The sequence below is a fragment of the Bubalus bubalis genome, chromosome 11 (genome assembly GCF_019923935.1).
Source record: "Bubalus bubalis isolate 160015118507 breed Murrah chromosome 11, NDDB_SH_1, whole genome shotgun sequence".
In the NCBI taxonomy this organism is placed as follows: Eukaryota; Metazoa; Chordata; class Mammalia; order Artiodactyla; family Bovidae; genus Bubalus; species Bubalus bubalis.
In genome coordinates, this window is record NC_059167.1 from 59,252,235 (window position 1) to 59,267,633 (window position 15,399).

Below are 15,399 nucleotides of genomic sequence, written 5' to 3' on the forward strand. Positions count from 1 at the left end.
TTGAAAAGACTATTATTTCACCATTGAATGGTCTTGACACCCTTGTCAAAAATTGACCATAGATGTCCGAGGAGGTTTAATTTTCCCCTGAATTTTCAGTTCTATTCCATTCATCTGTGTGTCTCTCAATGCCAATAGCACACTTTCTTCATTACTTTAGTTTTGAAATTAGGGAGTATGAGTCTTCCAACTATTTTTTTTTTTTCAAGATTTTTTTTACTATTCTGGGATCCCTGACTGTCCATATAAATTTTTTAATCAGCATGTCAATTTCTATTAAAAAGCATGCTGGGGTTTTGCAGTCTGTAGAACAAATTAGGGAATCCTGCCCTCAACACTATTAAGCCTTCCAGCCCGTGAACAGAGGAAGTATTATCATTTATTTAGGTCTTCTTAATTTTTTTCAGCAATATTTTATAGTTTTCAAGTTCTAAGTTTTGCACCTCTTTTATTAAATTTATTCTTAAGTATTCTTTTTGATGCTAATGTGAGTGGAATTGTTTTCTTTATTTTTGTTTTGTTCATTGGTGCTGTATAGAATACAATAGAATTTGGTACTCATTTGTATCCTGCAACTTTGCTGAATGTGTTTATTAGTTCTAATAAATAATTTGATAATTTTTAGTGGATTCTTTAGGATTTTTTATATATGAGATTATGTGATCTACAAGTAGAGATAGTTTTACTTTTTTTTTTTCCAATCTGGATGCCTTCTATTTAATTTTCTTATTTAATTTCCCTGTGGTTCAGACAATAAAGAATTCACCTGCAATGAAGGAGACCTTGGTTTGATTCCTGGGTCAGGAAGATCCCTTGAAGAGGGAAATGGCTGCCCACTCCTGTACTCTTGCCTGGAAAACTCCATGAACAGAGGAACATGATGGGCCACAGTTCATTGGGTCCCAAAGAGTCAGAGGCGACTGTGACTAAAACACACACACACACATACATAATTTCCCTAGCTAGACCCTCCAATACAATGTGAAATAGAAGCAGCAAGAGAAGACATCCTTGTCTTGTTCCTACAGTTAGGGGGTAAGCATTTAGCCTTTTATTGTATGATGAATGTGACATGTATGATGTGAGTGTGGGTTTTTTAAAGATGCCCTTTATAGGTTGAGGAAGTTTCCTTCTGTTCTAGGTGGTTGTGTATTTTTATCCTGAAGGAATGTTGAATTTTATCACATGCTTTTTCTGCATTTATTCTGATGATCATGTAGTTTTGTCCTTATTCTACTGATCAGTTCAGTTCAGTTCAGTTCAGTTGTCAGTTGTGTCCGACTCTTTGCGACCCCATGAATTGCAGCACACCAGGCCTCCCTGTCCATCACCAACTTCCAGAGTTCACTCAGACTCAGATCCATCGAGTCGGTGTTGCTGTCCAACCATCTCATCCTCTGTCATCCCCTTCTCCTCCTGCCCGAAATCCCTCCCAGCATCAGAGTCTTTTCCAATGAGTCAACTCTTCGCATGAGGTGGCCAAAGTACTGGAGTTCAATTCTATTGATATGGTTTATTAATTGATTTTTGAATGTTAAACCAACCTTGCATTTTTTATATCAATCCCATTGAGTCCAAGCTCATACTGCTTGCCACATGATAGGCTAGTAAACTTCTAGATGCATTGTTGAAGCAAGGAATAGTGACTTATTTGGAAAGCCAGCAGACCAAGAAGATGGTGAACTAGTGCCCCTAAGAACTATCTTGCCCAGGTTTGAAGGCTAATTTCTCTTATAAAACAAAGACTGGGAGGTAAGGAAGTAAACTTAAAAGAAAAAAAAAAAGGTAATACAAATAAGTTGTAAATATTTCCTGGGCCCACCTGGACTCCAGAGGAAATGTGTTAACTTCTTTCCTGCAGCTAAAGGCAAAGTAGAAAAGGAAAGATATACCTATATGAATGCAGAGTTCCAAAGAATACCAAGGAGAGATAAGAAAGTCTTCCTCAGCAATTAATGCAAAGAAATAGAGGAAAACAATAAAATGAGAAAGACTAGAGATCTCTTCAAGAAAATCAGAGATACCAAGGGAATATTTCATGCAAAGATGGGCTCAGGAAAGGACAGAAATTGTATGGACCTAACAGAAGCAGAAGATATTAAGAAGAGGTGGCAAAAATACACAAAAGAACTATACAAAAAAATCGTCATAACTTAGATAGCCACAATGGTGTGATCACTCACCTAGAGCCAGACATCCTGGAATGTGAAGTCAACTGGGCCTTAGGAAGCATCACTACAAATAAAGCTAGTGCAGGTGATGGAATTCCATTTGAGCTATTTCAAATCCTAAAAGATGATGCTGTGAAAGTGCTTCACTCAATATGCCAGCACATTTGGAAAACTCAGCAGTGGCCACAGGACTGGAAAAGGTCAGTTTTCATTCCAATCTCAAAGAAAGGCAATGCCAAGGAATGTTCAGACTACCGCACAATTGCACTCATCTCACACGCTAGCAAAGTAATGCTCAAAGTTCTCCAAGTCAGGCGTCAACAGTACATGAACTGTGAACTTCCAGATGTTCAAGCTGGATTTAGGAAAGGCAGAAGAACCAGAGATCAAATTGCCAACATGCGTTGGATCCTAGAAAAAGCGAGAGAGAGTTCCAGAAAAATGTCTACTTCTGCTGTATTGACTATGTCAAAGACTTTGACTGTGTGGATCACAACAAACTGTGGAAAAATCTTAAAAAGATGGGAAAACCAGACCACCTGACTGCCTCCTGAGAAATCTGTATGCAGGTCAAGAAGCAACATTTAGAACCAGACATAGAACAATGGACTGGTTCCAAATTGGGAAAGGAGTATGTCAAGGGTATATATTGTCACCTGCTTATTTAACTTATGTGCAGAGTACATCATGCAAAATGGCAGGCTGGATGAAGCACAAGTTGGAATCAAGATTGCTGGGAGAAATATCAATAACCTCAGATATGCAGATGACACCACCCTTATGGCAGAACGTATAGAGGAACTGAAGAGCCTCTTGATGAAAGTGAAAGAGGAGAGTGGAAAAAACTGGCTTAAAACTCAACTTTCAAAAAACTAAGATCATGGCATCCGGTCCCATTTCTTCATGGCAAATAGATGGGGAAACACGGGAAACAGTGACAGGCTTTATTTTTGGGGGCTCCAAAATCACTGCAGATGGTGACTGCAGCCATGAAATTAAAAGATGCTTGCTCCTTGGAAGAAAAATTGTGACCAACCTAGATAGCATATTAAGAAGCAGAGACATTACTTTGCCAACAAAGTTCCATCTAGTCAAAGCTATGGTTTTTCCAGTATGTGAGAGTTGGACTATAAAGGAAGCTGAGCACCAAAGAATTGATGCTTTTGAACTGTGGTGTTGGAGAAGACTCTTGAGAGTCCCTTGGACTGCAAGGAGATCCAACCAATCAATCCTAAAAGAAATCAGTCCTGAATATTCATTGGAAGGACTGATGCTGAAGCTGAAGCTCCAATACTTTGGCCACCTGATGCAAAGAGCTGACTCATTGGGAAAGACCCTGATGCTGGGAAAGATTGAGGGCAGGAGGAGAAGGGGACAACAGAGGATGAAATGGTTGGATGGCATCACCATCTCAGTGGACATGAGTTTGAGCAAGCTCCAAGAGTTGGTGATGGACAGGGAAACCTGGTTTGCTGCAGTCCATGGGTTCACAAAGAGTTGGACATGACTGAGTGACTGAACTGAACTTCCCACAGTCATTCATAGTTGGGTCTGGTTAGCATGTTTACTGTGAGCTTAAAAAAAGGAATTTTAGCTTGACCTTCAGGCATGGGAGGTTCAGTCCCTGAAGATGGGCCATTATTTATACTTTAAGCTATCAGCAAAATCCCTTTAGTGATTAACTTGTAGCAAAAGCAATAGAATACAAAGATTAAAGAGGCAGATCCAATATGGAGTCAGATTTCTTCATCTCTATTATAGGTATGGTATTTAGGGGTTTGGGGATATGTGTGTGTGTATTTTGCTAGATCCAGTTTGCTAGTATTTTGTTGAAAATCATTATATCTGTATTCACAAAAGATACTGATTTGTAGTTTTCTTGTGATGTCTTAATTTCATTTTGTTATCAGGCTAATACTAGCTTCACAGAATGAGGTGAGAAATGTTCCCTCCTTTTTTATTCTTTGAAAGTATTCATGAAGAATTTCTGTTGTCTTCCTCTTTAAATGTTTGGTAGAATTCTGCAGTGAAGTCATCTAGAGCTGGGTTTTTCCTTGTGGATTATCTCATTAATTTTCTCAGATATTCTATTTATTCTTGAGTGAGTTTTGATAGTTTGTATCTTTCTAGGACTATATCTAGTTCATCTGAATTTTCTAATTTTTTGGCCTATAAGTGATCATAGTATTCCTTTATAATCTTTTTAATATCTGCAAGGTCAATATTAATGTCTCTTCTTTCATTCCTAATTTTAGTAATGTGAGCTTTTTCTCTTTTTTATTGGTCAGTTTAGCTAAAAGTTTGTCAATTTTGTTGATGTTTTCAAAGAACCAACTTTTAGTTTTGTTGGTTTTCTCTATTTTTTAAAATTCTGTTTTTCATTATTTTCTTCTTTTTGCATACTTTCAATTTGTTTTTGCTTTTCCTCTTTCCCTAAAGTATTTTAAAGTAGAAGACTAGGTTATTGATTTGCAATGTTTCTTCTTTTTTTAATGTAGGCTTTGAACCTCTGAGTTCCTCTCAACACTTCTTTAACTGCATCCCATAACTTTTGTTAGATTTGTTATATTATGTCTCTCATGTTATTCATGTCAAACTATTTACTGATTTTCCTTTTGATATCTCTTTGTTGTTTATGTAGAAGTTTGTTGTTCTTTTCCATATATTTTTGAATTTCCCCAATTTTTTTTGTTATTAATTTACAGTTGTGTAATTTCACTTCTTTCTAATTTATTGACACTTGGTTTATGGCGTAGTATATGATCTATTCCAGAGAATGTTCTAGCCCTTGAAAAGAATTTGCATTTTTCTGTGAATGGGCAGAGTGCTCCGCAGATGTCTATTAGGTCAAGATGGTGTATAACGTTGTTCAGGTCTTTTAATTCTTTGCTGACCTTCTGCCTAATAGTGTTCTTTCTGTTACTGAAAGTGGGGTATTAAAGTCTCCAACTATTGTCTCCTCAATTCTGAGAGTTGTATTTCATGTGTTTGTGGGCCTGTTTTCTATATCTTAATAACTGTTATGTATTTCTGATGGATTGACTCTTTTATAAAACTTTCCTCTTTATATCTACCAACATTCTTATATAGTCTGTTTTGTCTAATATTAGTAGAGCCACTTGCTGTGATTTTGTTATTAGAGTTCTGGGGTGCTGGATGGATAGCTGCTATGCAACCGAAGACCATTAGGGAAATGGAAATAGAGAAGTTTATTACTCACAAGTCCTGAAGGAAGTATGCAACATGCCTTGAGGGCCTGCACAGGAAGGGTGAGGCAGGGTGCAGGCAGAGAGAAGCAGGACTTGGGGCACATGATTTTAGTAGGGTCAGTGGGTAGAGTGCTTTGGAATTCCTGGGCAATTTGAACTAGGAAGAGCAGGGTTTTGGTAAGCTTCACAGGGGTCTTATCTAAGAGGTACACAGTGAAGCCCTTGAGAGGATGAGGCGGAGTATTTATCACAAGGGCCACTGGGAGGGGGGTCATATCAGTAACTTACATTCACTTGTGACCCTCAGGGTTATTATCTATGGCATACATTCACAGGAGGGGATAGTGTTAGTTCAAGGCCCCTGCAAGCTGCTGGGTCACACAAAATGGATGCCAAGGCATCATATTATAGAGTAGCTTAGCCAAACTCTCCAACAACTACTGATACATTAACAGTGAGCTAATATCCTCAGATGGTCTGACAGCTCTTTAAGTGAAGATTAAGAAGATTAATTATTCTCCTCTCCCATCAGGATACAGAAAGGCAAAAGTACGGATTATTCTAAATTTATGAGGTTGGCTTTAAAATTTAACTTTAAAGAAGCTTATTAAATATTTTATAATGTTCATGCATAAAAGGTTTCAATCTAGCTAGAGAAAATTCTAGCTTTTCAAAGGGGTACTATCATGTGAAACCCTAAATTAGAGTTAACAAATGAGGATCTGGCCACCTAAGGAGTTACTAATCACTGACATAATGACTTGGCAAGTCACAGAGTATTTGTAGCTCAAGGTTAGCTTAATATATGCTATTGCAATTGTCCAAAAGCACAAGGAACGCTAAAGCTATAGATAACCAGAATTAAATTCTGAAGTCTGGCTAATTTGAAGAGGAAAAAGAGAAGTGTGTTCACTTGGCATTAAAATCTCTGACACAAGTAGCAGCTTTTCCCACACAGATGGCTCAAGGCTTAGAAAGGATCATAAATAATGCAGTTCCGGACAACAAGAAATGCTTGAACTGAACCAGGAAAGAAATGGTTATTTGAGCATGCTGTGGATCTCACAGTTGCCCTGCCTGTGAGAGTTGGCAGTTAATATAGAGCAACATTGCTTCTTAACTTATTGGAGAATCTCAGGGACGGCGGAGCCTGGTGGGCTGCTGTCCATGGGGTCGCACAGAGTCGGACACGACTGAAGCGACTTAGCGTGCATGCGTGCATTATGTTATTTATAGTAGGTTAAGTATCAAATTTCATATGTGTACACAGAAATATCATACTTACATGTAAATCTCACTCTGAAATTCAGTAACTATGGGAAATGACCACTGGTTGTTATTATGGACTGAGTGTGTCTCCCCAAAGTTCATATGTTGAAGCACTAACCCACCCTACTCTGCCCCACCCATCGGTGGAGCCTTTGTGAAATAAGTGGTTTAAGTCAGATCATGGAGATGGAACTCCCCCTTTATAGAATTAGTGCCCTTATAAGAAGAAGAAGAGAGACTGAAACTTGTATTCTCTGTCATGTGAGGATAACAGCAAGAAGGCAACCATCTGCAAACTAGGAAGAGGGTCCTTACCAAGAATCCAAACTGCTGGCATCTTAATCTTAGATTTTCCTATCTCTAGAACTGTGAGAAAGAAATGCCTAATATTTAAATCAAGTCTGTGGTGTTCCGTTACAGCAGCCTGAATAGACTAGGACTGTCATTTAAAAAAAAAAAATTAAGACAAGTCAGTATGCCAATATGCTTTTCTTTTTCCATTCTAGATAATATTTGGACCCCGTAGCATAGGAGTCAGAGAAGGCAATGGCACTCCACTCCAGTACTTTTGCCTAGAAAATCCCATGGACGGAAGAGCCTGGTAGGCTGCAGTCCATGGGGTCTCTAGAGTCGGACACTACTGAGTGACTTCACTTTCACTTTTCACTTTCATGCATTACAGAAGGATATGGCAACCCACTCCAGTATTCTTGCCTGGAGAATCCCAGGGACGGGGGAGCTGGTGGGCTGCTGCCGTCTATGGGGTCACACAGAGTCGGACACAACTGAAGAGACTTAGCAGCAGCAGCAGCATAGGAGTATCTGTTTTGTTTTGCTTTGTTTTAATTTTATTTTTGGCTGTGCCTTGACTTTTTCTAATATATTAGTTATCTATTGCTACCTCAAATTACCTAAGGTTTAACAAGACCAGGAGCTGACTGTGGCTCAGATCATGAACTCCTTATTGCCAAATTCAAGCTTAAATTGAAGAAAGTGGGGAAAACCACTAGACCATTCAGGTATGACCTAAATCAAGTCCCTTATGATTATACAGTGGAAGTGAGAAATAGATTTTAGGGACTAGATCTGATAGACAGAGTGCCTGATGAACTGTGAACAGAGGTTTGTGACATTGTATGGGAGACAGGGATCAAGACCATCCCCAAAAAAAGAAATGCAAAAAAAGCAAAATGGCTGTCTGAGGAGGCCTTACAAATAGCTGTGAAAAGAAAAGAAACGAAAAGCAAAGGAGAAAAGGAAAGATATAAGCATCTGAATGCAGAGTTCCAAGAATAGCAAGGAGAGATAAGAAAGCCTTCCTCAGTGATCAGTGCAAAGCAATAGAGGAAAACAATAGAATGGGAAAAACTAGAGATCTCTTCAAGAAAATTAGAGATACCAAGGAAACATTTCATGCAAAGATGGGCTCGATAAAGGACAGAAATGGTATGGACCTAGCAGAAGCAGAAGATATTAAGAAGAGGTGGCAAGAATACACAAAAGAACTGTACAAAAATGATCTTTATGACCCAGATAACCACGATGGTGTGATCACTCACCTAGAGCCAGACATTCTGGAATGTGAAGTCAAGTGGGCCTTAGGAAGCATCACTATGAACAAAACTAGCAGAGGTGATGGAATTCCATTTGAGCTATTTCAAATGCTAAAAGATGATACTGTGAAAGTGCTGCACTCAATATGTCAGCACATTTGGAAAACTCAGCAGTGGCCACAGGACTGGAAAAGGTCAGTGTTCATTCCAACTCCAAAGAAAGGTAATGCCAAAGAATGCTCAAACTACCACACAATTGCACTCATCTCACACGCTAGTAAAGTAATGCTCAAAATTCTCCAAGCCAGGCTTCAGCAATACATGAACGGTGAACTTCCAGATGTTCAAGCTGGTTTTCGAAAAGGCAGAGGAACCAGAGATCAGATTGCCAACATCCGCTGGATCATCAAAAAAGCAAGAGAGTTCCAGAAAAACATCTATTTCTGCTTTATTGACTATGCCAAAGCCTTTGACTGTGTGGATCACAGTAAACTGTAGAGAAATCTGAAGGAGATGGGAATACTAGACCACCTGACCTGCCTCCTGAGAAATCTGTATGCAGGTCAGGAAGCAACAGTTAGAACTGGACATGGAACAACAGACTGGTTCCAAATAGGAAAAGGAGTACGTCAAGGCTGTATATTGTCACCCTGCTTATTTAACTTATATGCACAGTACATCATGAGAAACGCTGGGCTGGATGAAGCACAAGCTGGAATCAAGATTGCGAGGAGATATCAATAACCTCAGATATGCAGTTGACACCACCCTGATGGCAGAAAGTAAAGAACTAAAGAGCCTCTTGATGAAAGTGAAAGAGGAGAGTGAAAAAGTTGGCTTAAAGCTCAACATTCAGAAAACGAAGATCATGGCATCCGGTCCTATCACTTCATGGGAAATAGACGGGAAAACAGTGGAAACAGCAGCTGACCTTATTTTGGGGGGCTCCAAAATCACTGCAAGATGGTGATTGCAGGCATGAAATTAAAAGATGCTAATCTTTGACAGAAAAGTTATGACCAATATAGACAGCATATTAAAAAACAGAAGCATTACTTTGCCAACAAAGGTCTGTCTAGTCAAGGCTGTGGTTTTTCCAGTAGTCATATATGGATGTGAGAGTTGGACTATAAAGAAAGCTCAGCACTGAAGTATTGATGCTTTTGAACTGTGTTGTTGGAGAAGACTCTTGAGGGTCCCTTGGACTGCAAGGAGATCCAACCAGGCCATCCTAAAGGAGATCAGTCCTAGGTGTTCATTGGAAGGACTGATGTTGAAGCTGAAACTCCAATACTTTGGCCACCTGATGCAAAGAGCTGACTCATTGGAAAAGACCCTGATGCTGGGAAAGATTGAGGGCAGGAAGAGAAGGGGATGACAGAAAATGAGATGGTTGGATGGCATCACCAACTCAATAGACATGAGTTTGAGTAAACTCTGGGAGTTGGTGATGGACAGGGAGGTCTGGCGTGCTGCAGTTCATGGGGTCTCAAAGAGTCAAACATGACTGAGCTACTGAACTGAGCTAGTAACTTAAAAACAGTAAAACATGATCTCTCACAGTTTCGGTATATGTCTCACAGTCTCACAGAATTCATAAGTGGCTTAATTCCTGGTGGTTCTGGCTCAGTCTTTCATGAGGTTGTTGACAACCTGTTGACCATGGTAGTCATCTGAAAGTTTTAAGTGGTGCTGAAAGAGCCACTTCTCAAGTGGGTCTCATATACTGGCAAGTTGGTGCTGACTGGTGGGGGACTTTAGCATCTTTCCACATAAGTCTCTCCATAAATTCATGACTCCAGAGCAAGCCATCCAAGAAAGCAAGCCAGAACCAGTGATGCCTTTTATGACCTAGCCTCAGAGACCACTAACTATCAGTTGCTTCTGCAGTATACCACTGGTCTTAAAGGACAGACCTATTCATAGTGAGAGAGAATCATACAAGACAGTGACACACGTAGACAAAGATCACTGGGGGCCATTGTGGAGGCTGACTACCATACCTAATAGCTCCACTTTCATGGTCATAATGGCTTAAATCTCATGGCTAAGAACCTGGTTCTGGGGTTGGAAAGACAAGCACTCTCTTTTTAATTGCACTGTCTACCTACGTACTCTTTCTAATCCTCTGTTTCCTCATCTGTTATATGGCAATGGTAGATCCATCCCATAGGTTTGTTATGAGCATTAAATGAGTTAATGACCATAGAATAGTCCTTTCTGTCAGATCATGTCATTTTATAACTTAAATTCTTCCAGGGGCTTCCCATAGACTTGGAATTTAACTAGTCTATCAGATCCAGACCTAGCTACTAACTGACTTATCCACTACTACTACTTCTGCCGCCACCACCAGCACTACCTAATCTAGCTCTGATCTGGTTTCTTTGTCTCCCTTCCTCACTCCACTCTATCCACTGGCCTCCTTTCTGCTCACCCAAGTTAAGTTCTCTCCTATCTCAGAGCCTTTGCACTTGCTGTTACCTCTACATGGAACATCTTTTCCCTGTATGTTTTCATGGATCATTCATTCACTTCATTGAGATTCCCTACCTGAATGTTACCTCCCCAGAGACCTTCCTGGCCATTCCTTTCATTCCTTTGTCCTTCTTTATTTTTCTGTTTATAGCACTTATCCCTACTTGACATTTCATTATATATTTGTTTGCCTATTTTGATTTATGTGGCTCTCCTTTATTAGTATGTGAGTCCATAAATACTATATTTCATTCACTACCTTATCCTTAGTGCTTAGAAGTATGCCTGGCTTAGAGTACATGTTTAATAAATATTTGTTTAAAAAGTAAAGAATACATGCAAGTTACTCAGCACATTGCTTGATCCACCACATCATAAGTTCAATAAATCTTAGCTGATGTCAATCTCATCATCATCTACATCCTTCCCATTATCCTTGACCACCTTAATATCTCAAATGTATATGGGACTTTGTGTGTGTGTGCTCAGCCCCTCAGTCATGTCTGATTCTTTGTGACCTCCTAGACTGTAGCCTGCTAGGCTTCTTTGCCCGTGGAATTTTCCAGGCAAGAATACTGGAGCAGGTTGCCATTTCCTGTTCCAGGCGATCTTCCTGACCCAGGTCTCTTGCATCATCGCATTGGCAGGCAGATTCTTCACCACAGTGCCACCTGGAATATGGTACTTGACTCTTCTCAAATTCTTTTGTCATTTATAGGAAATAGGCAATAATACTTTAAAGCAAAGCTATAATTGTGGAGCTATAATTGAAGTGCTCTGACAAGTAATGAAACTGGGAAGTGCAAGGGGAGGATTTTTCACCTATAAATGACTTTTTTTTTTTCAAAAGGCCCTACCTGAAAATTGGTCTTTCCCCACCAAATGAGTAGGCTTTCCCCAGGACAGATGAATGTATTATAAACTGGTCATTTTAAGCTCATTCAAGATTTGACTCTTAAAGAGCCTTTAATGGTTGAGCAGTACCCTGGATCTTTCTAGGCCAAATTTGAAGCAGAGGATCAGGTTTTATGACTTTTCAACTTTTGGAATTCTCCTGGAAGTTTAGTCATTTCTTCCACACACTCACTCTACCTCTGTCTACACCCACTGTTCCCTGGCAAGTCAGATCCTCATGCTGGCCTGCTGGCCTGTTTGGTGCTTTCTTGTAAATTAGGAGAAGGAAACCTTTCCTCCTGGGAGAGGAAGCCCTGCAGGGGTCTTGACTTGGCAGAGACAGTGGGGTCTTATGTTCTGCAGGACGCAAGGTGAATTTGAGCCTCACTCGGCCTTTGGCTGGAAACCCTGGAGCACAGTGGTGAGGAGTGGAAGTCTTTGCTTCCTTTGTGCTGCCCACAGGCCACCCATGTTTCTGCTGTTCTTCTGGGAGACAACTATCCTGCTGAATCCTATTGAGTAGAACAAGTCTTGACTGAGAGGCAGTCTAGCACAGTGGGGACTGCATAGCAAGGTGCTTAAGAGTTAGGGTTTGAAAGACAGGATTTCTGACCTTGAATCCTATCTCTACCAATCAGTGACCTGAGACCTTAGGCAAGTTATACAATCTCTCAGTGCTTCAGTCTTGGGCTATTGTGAGGTTTATATGAGCTAATATATGCATACATACTCAAAACACATGATTTATTATATGAGGGGGGGCAGAAAACCTAGGAAGTTTGTTCAAACAATGCCTCCTTGTACATTTATGAGCAACTGGGTGAAAATATAGTAACATCTGAGAATGCTTCTCTGATGCCTTCCACTTGCCCTTTCTAGAGTTAAAGACTAGTATTGAGTCATCCAGCAAGCATTTGAACAGTTACTGTGTTCAGTGGTGGACAAACACATTTAAAGACACTACCCTCACCTTAAAAGTATATTCCCCAATTTTCAAAAAGTCAATCAAACTAAGAGAACACTAATTACTGTCCTAAAACAAATGTGACCACATTCAGGATGCATGGCATATTCTAGTTCACTAGAATGGACTCATTCTTTAGAGATAGGTTATCTTTCAATTCAAACTTCCTCTTATTGACTGTGGGATCTCAAGTAAGTTATTTAACTTCCATGGGCCTCAGTTTTCCACAAAGCAAAATGAGCAGAGGGGGGGAGTTTCAAGGGTTATTTTAAGGATTGAGAAAACATTTAGAATAAAAAGGGTCTGGTATACAGGAGGCAGTTATTCACTGGTAGTTTTTGTCTTTATCAATATTTTCTATTGTGGGGCTAATTTCTGTTGTGGGGCTTCCCAGCTGGCTCAGTGGTGAAGAATCTACCTGCCAAGCAGGAAACATGGATTCAATTCCTGGTTCTGGAAGAGCCCCTGCAGAAGGAAATGGCAATCCACTCTGCCCAGAAAATTCCATGGACAGAGGAACCTGGAGTGCTGCAGTCCATGGTGTCACAAAAAGTCAGACACAACTTAGCAACTAAACAGCAAGAACAATTTCTATTGTAAAGATCTGTGGTGGTATCTTAATATCCCACAGATGTAAATCCAGATACATCGCACGCCAGGCCTTTGGGAATCTGGCCTCACCTACCTTTCAATCCACTGCTTTCACCATGAACCTTACAGCCCAAACATGTAGAACTACTTGCAGTTTCCAGAACTTGCTGCGACACATATACTGCCTTTGCTTCCAGCATCCCCTCTCCCTAGATGACTCTTCTTGTTTCCTTTGCCAGTGGACTATCATTCTTATGTAAAACAGATACATTTAGTTAAAGAATAATAATTTAAAAAAACATGTTCTTACAGGTTTAGAAATAGAAGGCCCCTGAGATCTCCACATTTTAAGAAAAAATCAGCATTTGTGATATTTGTATTTTAAAAGCATTGAAGATGAAATCCTTATGTTTATGTACCCCCTCTATCATGAAGAAACCAGGGAATTTACTTGTGCCCCTAAAAGCCATAAAGGCTCCCAATCATTCTGCAGTGATGCTGTTACTAATTAAATAATGAAACACAATTTGATCAATAGAAAATTATTAAGAAAAAATAATACATTAAATTCAATAAATTCAACTTAATATATTACATTTTTTTCTACTATGTTTTGCTTCTTTTGAAAATCTACAGCGCGATTCCTTTGTTAAAATAAATATGGTGGCCCTTGTGGGGATTGGAAGGTGTCTTTTTATGTTTTTTTCTTGACTGGTCATAAGGAGCCACTAGGTGGCAGAGGATGCTTCTTTTTATCACAATGAGAAGGCCTGAAAAATATTTTCAGTTGGAAACAGGTTTTAGAAGACATAAAAAGCTTCACTTCATAGGTTAATATGTTACGCTAGTATCCAATGGCCCTGCAGGTAGCAATTTTGGCCTATTGCCTATATTAGAGTAACAATAACAGCAATAATAATAATATCAAAACCACAGCTATTTATTGTATGATAACTGTGCACAAGGCATCAGATGAAGAGGTGTCCCGATATTTTGCTGTTTAATTTTCACAGCAGCCAGAGGAAGCAAACACTGTTAATCTTTTTGCAGAAGAAAAATCTGAGTCTTGAAAAGAGAAGAAACAAAATGCCCAAGACACAGATAAGCAGCAGAAACCAGATTCAAACCAGGTCTGATGGATTTTAGCACCTGGGGATTAACAACCTCATTCTACAGACTGTCAGAACTGGGAAGATACTTAATTTTTTTAGAAGAATTAACCACTCTGTGATATCATGGTTTAGATGTTATTATAATATCTATGAGCTTAGTCCTTATAGGCCTTATGAAATAGTTTATTAAGGACTTAACAGATGTGTTGGCCCAATCTCTTATCCCTTTCCCCATTTAGTCACCATTTGAACCTAATTCCAAATTATCATGTTTAATCCATTCTCTCAAAACCTTCTTTCCATTGTGCCTGTATGTCAAGAAAAGATAATTTATGAATGAAAGCCAAATTTTCACCAGTGTTTTATACACTTTTCTCTAGTCAAAAGAAAATTAAGTCCCCTGCTGCTGTGTAATTGACAAGAATAATATTATAATGGTGTCAAAGTACATGTGTAGAAAATAAAGTGAAATCAAATGTCATTAAAAAATTAGTTTTTGCAATCCAAAGTGCTCATCTTCAGAAAATGATGCCATTATTTAAAGCCTCAAAGTAGCAGAAGACATCCATCCTAACAAAGAAGCATTTTTCCTTATTTCAAAACAAAACAAAAAAAACCTTAAAAACAGTCTGAAAGATATAATGGGAAAAGTGAGAGATTATGGAGTCAATACTGGTTAATGTTAAGCTTTGTGGCAGTGTGTGACTTTTATATATATCTGAAATGGGGCGGTGATCATGTGGAAATATCACAGGGATCCATGATTCATAGAAAATCTCATAGGGCTGGACCTCTTAACTGATAAAGTTTTCCTAAGTATCTTTTTACTTGTGTTTCCTTTCTATATTCTGTTGTTGTTCAGTGCTAAGTCTTGTCTGACTCTTTGCAACCTCATGGACTGCAGTATGCCAGGCTTCCCTGTCCTTCACTATCAGAAAATGATGTCATTTTGCTCAAACTCAAACTTATGTCCATTGAGTCGGTGATGCCATCCAACCATCTCATCCTCTGTCATCCCCTTTTTCTCCTGCCTTCAATCTTTCCCAGCATCAGGGTCTTTTTAAATGAGTCAGTTCTTCATATCAGATGGCCAAAGTATTGGAGCTTCAGCTTCATCATCAGTCCAACCAATGAATATTCAGTCTTGATTTCCTTTTA